This window comes from Symsagittifera roscoffensis, chromosome 2, assembly GCF_963678635.1.
Source record: "Symsagittifera roscoffensis chromosome 2, txSymRosc1.1, whole genome shotgun sequence".
NCBI classification, from domain to species: domain Eukaryota; kingdom Metazoa; phylum Xenacoelomorpha; order Acoela; family Convolutidae; genus Symsagittifera; species Symsagittifera roscoffensis.
Window position 1 is genome coordinate 36,839,677 of NC_087063.1, and position 9,627 is coordinate 36,849,303.

Here is a 9,627-nt window from a genome sequence, read left to right on the forward strand (position 1 = left end):
TAGGGGAGCGTTTGCTACGAATGTATTGCAATCTAATCGTAGAGGAATACTGAGCGCTAAAAGTTCACGATATTTGATTTTGGTTGTTGCTGGGTCGTCTAGTTCAATTAAGGTCTTGTTGGAGGGAAGATTAGATGTTATACGTTGTTTCGTATTGTGGTTTGCTTAGAGGTGCGTGGCCGATTGCTGGTATCAATGGTTCAGATAATGATGCGAGTCTTTCTTCGAATGCATAGATATTTTCTTGAAAAGAAATGCTTGTAGATGATTGAGATTGATTCGTTTGGCTATTTGTTGGTGTTGTTACGGGGGTCTTGGAATGTTGTGGTTGGTGGTTGTTGATTAGCAATTATAGAATATTTCGATTTTTTTCCTTTTTTAGTTAATTTTATGTTGTTTATAGTGTTCTTCTATAAAAATGATTAGGAGGATGGTTGTTTTCTTATGCATTTACAATTTTTCAAAATTAGGGAAACTAGAAAGGTGAGAAAATTTACGAAGAGAAGAAAAATAATTTTGCTTATTAGGTAAATGTCGTAAAATTTAAATAGTTGTTGAAAAATTGTACCTGAGGAGGACGTCAAGGGTTTTTGAGAAGGTACAGTAGGCTTTTATGCGGAAATGGATAACTACAAAGAAGCTGCAAAAAATTATGACAAGGAGAAATGCTATTTCTAAAGTATCTAAGAAGAAAAAAATACAAAGTTAGAAAAATATTTCAAAATCTGAAACAATTATTTTAAAATATTGAACTGGTCGAGAAAGAAGCACTTGAGAAAGGATTTGGTTTGTCAAAACATTTTTTATTTTTTCGAGTTGAAAATGAGTGTGGTCAAATTTTTTTTATTGGTTTTTGACAAGTGGGTTGGATAAAGGCAATTTTTGGTAAAGAAAAGTCTGGAGGTCTAGGAATGAGCTTCCTAGTTTTGGTTTTATTTATTAGATGGTTAGGGGATTTATTAATTGTTTTTTATGTTAGGGGTTTTGTGAAGTTGAACCGACTTTAGGCTAAGTCATCATGTCGGGTTTTGTCTTTAGGCTTATTCATTATTTTTCCTAGGGGGAAAAGAGTTTTATAAAATGAGGCGATACTGTTGATTTTTGTACATGATGATAGATGAGGGTTGCAACTTCTATATTATGTTCATTTAAATTGTCAAATACGAGCGTATTTTTGACCTGTATGTATTTTAGTTACAGCTTCATATCTATTTGAAATTGCAATTTGTCAGCTAGTGAAGTGGTGTCAAAGTGGGGGTGATGTTTCGAAATGATTTTGATTGGTTAAAGTTGAACTCGTTTGTTCAATTAATAAAGAAAATGATATAATTCAAATTGATCTGAGTTTCATGATTGTATCTTTAATTGATCAGAGGGGGTTTTCTGAAGTTCAACTTTCTTCAATATTTTAGATTGAGGACTGAAAGTTTTATAGTTTTTTCGTGGTTGACCTCGGAGTCGAGATGATTTACGTTGTTGTGATTTTTTTGTGGTTTCTTGTGGTAAAATTTTTTCTTCTAATTCGCGATTAAGACTTTGTTTTTGAGGTATTTTTTTTTATTGATCACTGTACTTTCTTGTTGAGTGGTTTTAGTTATTTGTTTTTTTTTGTTTTTAGTAAAATTGATGAATGATTTAAATGTTGGTTTGTTTGTTGGTCATTTTTATCTGCGTATTATTTTGGGTAAACACAAAAAATTCGTGCAGCATTGCGACTTGCCAGATTTGTTATTCCATCTGATGAGCCTTTCATTTTGCCATATTCCAATAGGCGATAGCGTCCTCGTGCTCACCGGTATGGTGCAAAAAGTCAGTACAGCGCTCTTCAACTTCTGCCATAGCGTAGTGAATAGGCATACCATCATCGACTCCCACTGCGCTTTTTCTTCGTCTGAGCTCCTGGAGACGTTGTTTGTGCCTATCCTGAGCGGCGGCTGCTGCATGTTCATTGCTGGCCTCCGCGTCGATTGGTTAAAACACGCTCGCATGTCCCTATCTGGAACTCCTGTGAAGTCGTTCTCAATCAAGTTGTTCTTCTGAATGTCAAATACGCGGCACACTTTCTTCATGGGCATCATTTTAGTGAGGAGACCTTGAAATTGTTGTGTTCGAATGTGATGTTGTATATCTGATCTTGAGGATATATCTATCGATTGTAAGTCTATATTTGGGTTACGAGCAATTGCTTTTGTACTTTCTGGAGAGAATTTTTTTTATGGTGGAATGAGAGTAGGGTATGGAGTTATAAGATAATATTTATCCTCGTTTGGGTTTAACTGTATTACATTGTGGCTATTTTCAGTGCCACATGGGACAGCTGTATCTCAAAAAGTTGTACGTCTTGAAAAAGTATGATCAAAATACACTTTATATTTGTAGAACATAGGGATTCTTTTATAACATTTTATATTATCTTCAAAAGCGTACAATGGTGATAAGTTTTAAGTATACGTGTAGTAACAGAGAATTTTTCGTTCGTAGTCAATGAAATATGATCTATCGTCTGATAATAAAGATCCTGCATAGGGTTTTTCAATACTGCTAATGCAAGTGATTGTAATATTTTTGTACGTACAAGTTCACATAGGTGATGAACTTTTTCTGTCTCCGATAGTGACATTTCTTGAAAAAACCTACTTATTGTGTAGTCCAGTTTCATATCTAGGACTATATGAAAATATGTATTATTCATCAGTAAAATTTCTTGTAAACGTGTGCTATCTTCATCTTGTGAGCAAAGTTTTCCACCAAAGTTTCCTGCGTTTTTCAAAAATGTTACCGGGATATATCATTTTTCATCGTTGCGGTTTTGATTTGGGTGACTTGGGTGTATATTCAGTTTTCCTGTTTTCATGTCAAAACCTTTTGAGTATTCGACAAGAATTTCTGAATATAATTTTGTAAAGTAGTGTGGTATATTTACCAGCGACTTCTTTTTCAGGGTAATTTTGAAACGTGTTAGTTTATTTTCCGTAACGTCGATATTTTTATGATCTTGTGGGTTTGATTTTTTCCTATCAGGGTTGATTTTTTCTAACGGAACTGATTCAATAAAATTTTAATGGTGAAAATTAATCATTCTTGCGTTGATTTTAGCAAATTGAAATGTGGTACATGTGTCTTCAGGGAACCAAACAATGGTTAACTGTGTTCGAGTGGTAGGATGGCAATGACTTTCGTCATTTGTACAGGGCAAGCAAATTTCTTGATATAGAATAGTATCACCTTTTAAGTAATGTGTTAGTTGTACTTTATCTAATTGATTTTTCTAATCGAAAAACATAATTTCTGGTTATCCTTTATTTTTTGTGTCAGCTTCACAATTAGAGGAATTATGAATTCCAATGTGTGGTATTCAATTTTTGTCATGTAGATCATAAGTTAAACGTCCGTGTGCGCCGTAGATCAGGTATTCAGCGTCTAATTTAATAAGACCTTGTATCTTTTGAGATCTGCTTGATGTGCAGAGTCTGAGCTGACTTCATAATTTACTTATTTGCGACTTGAGCTTTTATCCGTAGTTAATTTTAATCGTGTTAAATCGTTTTCGCAACATCAGGGTTAAAATTCAAGAGTCTTTTGATATTACTTTGATAAAAAGAATCGTGATGGAGCCTATTTTTGTTTCAGCGTGAAACTTGAGAGCAATGTAAATTTTTTCTGAAAAGTTTGCTATGATTTTATATCCGTTTTAAGTGGTAGCTCGAGTGATTGATAAAAATGCTGCTTTTATATTTGTTGATTCTATGTCCTGTGGTTCAGATGCGCCTGGAGTTACTTGATTTTTTGCGTACTTATGTAATGTTTTCTGTTGATTTACTTCGCAATCATAATGTATAACTAAAAAGTCTTTCTTGTGGTCCCGTTCGGTGGAAGTATTTTGATGAGATTTAGGTTCTAAAAGAACAAGGGGGAGAGAGTTTTAAGGAAAAAACTATTAAAAGATACATTTGTAAGATAGTCCTGAACGCGGGTTGTAGAATGTTATGTATCCAAAAATTTGTTTGTATATCTATCGTATTTATAGATAAATTCTGTCATGATAAATGGAGGTCGCAAAGTTTGAGCTGTTATATTTGGTGGAAGTAGAGGTAGTGCGTGATGAACTAAATTATTTATTTCCACTGATATTTCAAATTTGAGTATTATTTTTTCTTGAGTAAGAATCTGTATATTATCTTCGTATATCTTTGTATATACTTGTGGATGTCGTGTCTATTTTGAAATCGTGTTAGTGTCCAAGTATGTAGTCTACTGCTGTCAACGATGTTGACAAAATAGGGGAGCGTTTGCTACGAATGTATTGCAATCTAATCGTAGAGGAATACTGAGCGCTAAAAGTTCACGATATTTGATTTTGGTTGTTGCTGGGTCGTCTAGTTCAATTAAGGTCTTGTTGGAGGGAAGATTAGATGTTATACGTTGTTTCGTATTGTGGTTTGCTTAGAGGTGCGTGGCCGATTGCTGGTATCAATGGTTCAGATAATGATGCGAGTCTTTCTTCGAATGCATAGATATTTTCTTGAAAAGAAATGCTTGTAGATGATTGAGATTGATTCGTTTGGCTATTTGTTGGTGTTGTTACGGGGGTCTTGGAATGTTGTGGTTGGTGGTTGTTGATTAGCAATTATAGAATATTTCGATTTTTTTCCTTTTTTAGTTAATTTTATGTTGTTTATAGTGTTCTTCTATAAAAATGATTAGGAGGATGGTTGTTTTCTTATGCATTTACAATTTTTCAAAATTAGGGAAACTAGAAAGGTGAGAAAATTTACGAAGAGAAGAAAAATAATTTTGCTTATTAGGTAAATGTCGTAAAATTTAAATAGTTGTTGAAAAATTGTACCTGAGGAGGACGTCAAGGGTTTTTGAGAAGGTACAGTAGGCTTTTATGCGGAAATGGATAACTACAAAGAAGCTGCAAAAAATTATGACAAGGAGAAATGCTATTTCTAAAGTATCTAAGAAGAAAAAAATACAAAGTTAGAAAAATATTTCAAAATCTGAAACAATTATTTTAAAATATTGAACTGGTCGAGAAAGAAGCACTTGAGAAAGGATTTGGTTTGTCAAAACATTTTTTATTTTTTCGAGTTGAAAATGAGTGTGGTCAAAGTTTTTTTATTGGTTTTTGACAAGTGGGTTGGATAAAGGCAATTTTTGGTAAAGAAAAGTCTGGAGGTCTAGGAATGAGCTTCCTAGTTTTGGTTTTATTTATTAGATGGTTAGGGGATTTATTAATTGTTTTTTATGTTAGGGGTTTTGTGAAGTTGAATCGACTTTAGGCTAAGTCATCATGTCGGGTTTTGTCTTTAGGCTTATTCATTATTTTTCCTAGGGGGAAAAGAGTTTTATAAAATGAGGCGATACTGTTGATTTTTGTACATGATGATAGATGAGGGTTGCAACTTCTATATTATGTTCATTTAAATTGTCAAATACGAGCGTATTTTTGACCTGTATGTATTTTAGTTACAGCTTCATATCTATTTGAAATTGCAATTTGTCAGCTAGTGAAGTGGTGTCAAAGTGGGGTGATGTTTCGAAATGATTTTGATTGGTTAAAGTTGAACTCGTTTGTTCAATTAATAAAGAAAATGATATAATTCAAATTGATCTGAGTTTCATGATTGTATCTTTAATTGATCAGAGGGGGTTTTCTGAAGTTCAACTTTCTTCAATATTTTAGATTGAGGACTGAAAGTTTTATAGTTTTTTCGTGGTTGACCTCGGAGTCGAGATGATTTACGTTGTTGTGATTTTTTTGTGGTTTCTTGTGGTAAAATTTTTTCTTCTAATTCGCGATTAAGACTTTGTTTTTGAGGTATTTTTTTTTATTGATCACTGTACTTTCTTGTTGAGTGGTTTTAGTTATTTGTTTTTTTTTGTTTTTAGTAAAATTGATGAATGATTTAAATGTTGGTTTGTTTGTTGGTCATTTTTATCTGCGTATTATTTTGGGTAAACACAAAAAATTTTCTATCTTGTACTATTTCTTTTTTGTTAGAACCAATAAGTTTATATGTAACGTCAGTGGGTTTTTCAATTTTTTGATATGGTATTTTTCGGCTAGGTTGCAATTTTTTATATATTTCTCTTTGTGTTACAAAATTTGGGATTAAAACATTGCTCAATGGTGGCCTGTGTGAAACGTGAATTTATTGGTGATTGAAAGTTTTGTCTTTGTAATAGCTTTTTGGCTTTTTTTTGATAAACTTCATTGTGTTTTTATTTCGGTTTACAATCTATTCTGTATGTGTTCCATAGGCTAATTTTAGGGTTTGTGGATGATGAAAATTATCTTCATTGTGTCTATGTAATGCTAAATTACAACAAATTGAATCTTTAGAAGCTTGGTAATAACTTTGTTCGTTCTTTGAGGAGTTTTCCTTGATTATTGAATTCCGCGGTTTTTGATTGAAAACCGTTTTATATGGTGATAGTCTTAGAATTGTTGTAATTTGTGAATTATAAGCTAGTGGAAATAGTTTAACGTCAGTTGAACAGTTGTTGTATATACTATTGTTTCCATTTATGATACATCAAAGATAATCCTGTAGGGAGCGGTTCATACCTGCGACTAAACCATTAGTCCATACGGCATGGTTGTTCGTAATTTATGCTTATTGTTATAAAGATGGCATAGTGTGATGATTTCATTATTTATGAGTTCAGTGCCATTGTCTGTAACAAGGGTTTTGGTAATCCAAATTTGGCTATCCAACGTTCGTAGAGTGTTGTGTATGCAGAATAAGCATTACAATGGGGTACAGGGTTGAGTGCTACGAAGTGGGTAAATGCATCAACTATTACCATTTTGTATGAATTTCCTTCTGAGGAGGGCAATATAGAGTATTTTGTGTCGAATGATAATCTGTGGTTAAAATATCAACTTTGTCCTTCATAGCCTTGTTTTTCTGCCAATTGTTTTTGATGTGGGTATGGTTTATTTAAATGACATGTTTTGTAATCGTTACATGACCTTTTTATCCAAATTGGTGCATTTGGAAAATAGAAATTTTGATTGAAGTTTGAAAAAACTTTTCCTGATCCTATATGTCGTTTGGTATTTATGGAATGTGAGATGTGAAAGGCTAGAAGTATCATACTCAAAGGTAGACAAGGTGATTTTGTTTCTGGTGTTTGATATTCCAAAAGGTTTTCATTCTCATTTTTGTTGTGTTTTTGAATTTTCTGAATCATTTAGGGAGTGTTTTATTACCTTAAATTGTGATATCTGCTATTGTAGGTTTTGTTTAATACTTATGCCAAGATTCAAGTTGTCTTATTACAGGGTCAAAGTTTTGGTAATTTTGTAATAATTCTAGTGTTTTTTTTCCTGTAACTGGTAGAAAAATGTTTTGAGTTTCGATTTTTGAGAGAAGTAATTTATCTAAGGGGTCTTTTAAATAACATTTTTTTGTTTATAGTGTATTTCAAATTTAAATCTGAAGAACCTGTTAAATTTATACTTTCTGTTTAGTTTTTATTTTCTATTAAAGTGAATAGGTTTATCCTTTATAATTTTAGCTTAGGTGAGTTTTGGTGTGAGTTGTTTTTGATCCATGATGAGTATGGTATTGGTTTAAAAGTAGATTTTCCTAATAGAGCTAATTCGTAAAGTTTATTTTGGCAATCAAGTTATAAAAGAATTAAACCATTATGTTTTCGGTTACAAGTCTGTGTGATGTAACGTCTTTTACAAGGAAAACTTTATATTTTCTGGTATTTATACGGTTGTTTTCCTTGTTAGTTGTCCAAGTGGTGTGTTTCGACTAAGTGTGTCTGGATATTGATCTAATATTCAAAAACATTTGGTGTTTTGTTTGTGATTGTATAAAAACATCGTCTATATATGTGATAACATTCTTACTGAGAATGAGTGGTCGGAAAATTTTGAACATAAAGGCTGAAAAAGCAGCTCGTCCTATGAAATTTCCATCAAATTTTCTACTAACTTCGTTTTGTTGGTTTCCAATAACGAACTGAGGTAGGCGTTGTGATTTTTCATCTAATTGCATTTGATTAAAAGCGCTGTTCATGTCAGCTGTCGTATAATATAGTCTAATTATTTTAATTAAAATTACCTGGATTGGTTCTATGGGCCAATTACATTTAGATTCATCAATTAGTGAATTGAAAAATCTTGCGTCTAAAACAATTTTCAGTGATTCTGCTTCAGCGCGAACGGTTACAGGGTTCATGAAAGTGTGTCTTTTTGGTTGTACTTCTCTAATTACTGGTGAGATAATTTCATTTTGTTCCAGAATGTCTTGTAATCTATTTAATTTGTCTTGTAAGCGAATTGGTACTTTACTTGCTTGCTAATTTTTAAAAACTGCATCAGGTTTATGAGGTAGGTGTGATGGTGAATTTATTTTTCCAACTTCAAAATTAGATGTAGCATAAGCCAGTAGGTATTTTAGTAACGGTTCTGCTAATTAATCAAATTTGTTGATTAATTTGAGACTGTTGAAAATTGATCAATGTGAGAAATTTTTGTTGTTCGCTTGTGTTATTCGAAGTTTGAAATGCTGGTTCAAAATAAGGTGTTTTTTTTTTGAAATAGTCTGTATTTCGTTTAAAGTAGTTTTTTTAAATTTCTAACTGATAGACGTTCATTAAGAATTGTCGATTGACAAATACATAATTAATTTAAAATATTATTTACTCTAAATGCTCTTTCTTCGGTTGGTTAGACTGTTGCATTTATTTCGCAATATCCTAGAAGTCCTAGGAGTATTGTGATTTTTTTGGTAAATTTTTGTATACGTGTATTCTTTGTATGTTTAATGGATGAGGTTGTTGCTCTAAAAAACTTGTGGATTAGTTTAAATTCGAGGCCAGACATGTAGAGCTGTTGTTCATTTTGATGAACATTTAATTGATCAACTTGGTTTATAGAAAATTATTTAAATATCCTGATGATGGTTTCAAGTGTTTGCGTTGTTGATTCTAAATAGGGTAAATTTTTGAGAAAAATGGGGTTTATTCAAAAAGTTTTTGAAAGAATGTTAGAGATGTATTAATTAGTTTTGTATACTTGTCTTTTATATGTAACCTGCTATTTAAAAAGTTAATTATGGGAACATAATTTGTGATAACCGGTATTCAAACGATATTGTGTTTTACATCTGCGATATTGAATATTTGTTTAAAAGGTTTATTTAAAAGTTTATTTTGTTATCTTGTTCGGGTTGGTTTAGACTCAAATTAAAATATTTTTCATACATAGGTTGTATACGTGTATTCTTTGTATGTTTATTAGAGGAGGTTGTTGCTCTAAAAAACGTATGGATTGGTTTAAATTCGAGGCCAGACACGTATAGCTGTTGTTTATTTTGATGAACATTTTATTGATCAAATTGGTTTATAGAAAATTTTATAAATATCCTGATGATGGTTTCAAGTGTTTGCGTTGTTGATTCTAAATAGGGTCGAATTTTGAGAAAAATGGGGTTATTTATTAAGTTTTTGAAAGAATGTTAAAGATTTATTATTCATTTTTGTATACTTGTCTTTTACATGTAACTTGCTATTTAAACAATTAATGGTGGAAATACAATTTGTGATAACCGGTATTCTAACGATATTGTGTTTTATGTCTTCGATATGGAATATTTGTTT